At 40.5% G+C, this 1,439-nt stretch overlaps 1 non-coding gene across 1 annotated transcript; it reads left to right on the forward strand.

The window, feature by feature from the left end:
- Nucleotides 1-744: 744 nt before the first annotated feature.
- LOC133813219 (small nucleolar RNA R71) lies at nt 745-851 on the forward strand. The gene has a single exon (XR_009884255.1). It is a non-coding gene; the product is annotated as a small nucleolar RNA R71 (small nucleolar RNA).
- Nucleotides 852-1,439: the final 588 nt, after the last annotated feature.

The following is a 1,439-nucleotide window of genomic DNA, read 5'->3' on the forward strand; positions in this document are numbered from 1 at the left end:
TTTCCTTGAGCTCTATTCGACATTAAAGTAGCCAACTGCCCTATTTGAGTCTCCAAACTCCTTATGGACGCCATGGTTTCCGTCATAAACTGGTTAAGTACATCAGATTGGGGTTCAGCTGGTTTCAGTGGCATTTGTTGTGGTCCTTTTTGTGGTTGATAATATCCAGGTGGAGGGTGTTGTTGTGCATGTTGCTATTGATATGGTGGTCTATTTTGTGGAGGTTGATCTTGTGGCTGAGGTGGAGGGTATGGTTGTAGAGTGTTTTGGTTATTGGACCAGGAAAAATTTGGATGGTTCTTCCAACCTGGGTTGTAGGACATGGAATTGGGATTATTGGGTTGTCTTTGGTAATTCCCTATAGCTTGTACTTCTTCCATGGGCACATTATTCATATATAGAGCAAGGCATTGGTTGGGTGGATGATTTGTACCACACAATTCACATAGGTTTTGAACTTGCATAGCTTGAGATAGGAGTGTAGTGTTTTGTAGTTGCTTTGTCAAGGCTGCTACTTGAGCTGTAAGAATTGATATGGCATTCAATTCCATCATTCCAGCCACCTTCTTTGGTTGTCCCCTTTCATTTGGCCTTTGATAATTACTCATCGCCATCTCCTCTAATAGCTCATACGCCTCATTAGCACTCTTACTCATAAAAGCACCTCCCTCCGCAGCATCTATGATTGTTTTAGTTGTTCCATTCAACCCGTTGTAAAAATTATGCACCAACATCAACTTTTATATTCCATGGTGTGGACATTTCCTTAACAACTCCTTAAATTTCTCCCAAGAATCATATAGTGACTCCTCTTCCATCTGATAAAAATTATTGATCTCTCCCATTAGCTTTACAGCCTTCGTTGGAGGAAAGAACTTATCAAGGAACTTCTGAGCTAACTCCTCCCATGTAGTGATAGAATTTGCCTGGAAGGATATCAGCCAACTCTTCGCCCTATCCCTTAGTGAAAATGGGAATAGTCTCAATCTTATTGCATCATCACACACCCCATTCATCTTAAACGTAGCTCATAATTCCAGAAAAATAGCTATGTGTAAATTGGGGTCCTCCGTTGGCATACCTCCAAACTGAACAGTTGTTTGGACCATTTGGAGAATTGCTGGCTTAATCTCAAAATTGTTTGGAGCAATGGTTGGAGGTCTAATGCATGAATGCACTCCTGTAATAGTAGGAAGTACATAATCTCTTAATTTTCTTGGTTCATACTCCCTTGGAACCTCTGTAGCCCCTTGACCATTATTAGCACCGTTTCCCAAATTGACAGCCATGGTAAACTCCAATCTCCTCTTTGTTTTCTGGTTCTGTCTACATGTTTTTTATTTTCTTGATCGATTGGTATAATCTCCTTGTGCTATTGCTTCGCATATACCAACAAGTCCTCAAACACAATAGAACCTTGATCCAGATAAATGACAGAA

Source organism: Humulus lupulus, chromosome 1 (assembly GCF_963169125.1).
Source record: "Humulus lupulus chromosome 1, drHumLupu1.1, whole genome shotgun sequence".
Lineage (NCBI taxonomy): Eukaryota > Viridiplantae > Streptophyta > Magnoliopsida > Rosales > Cannabaceae > Humulus > Humulus lupulus.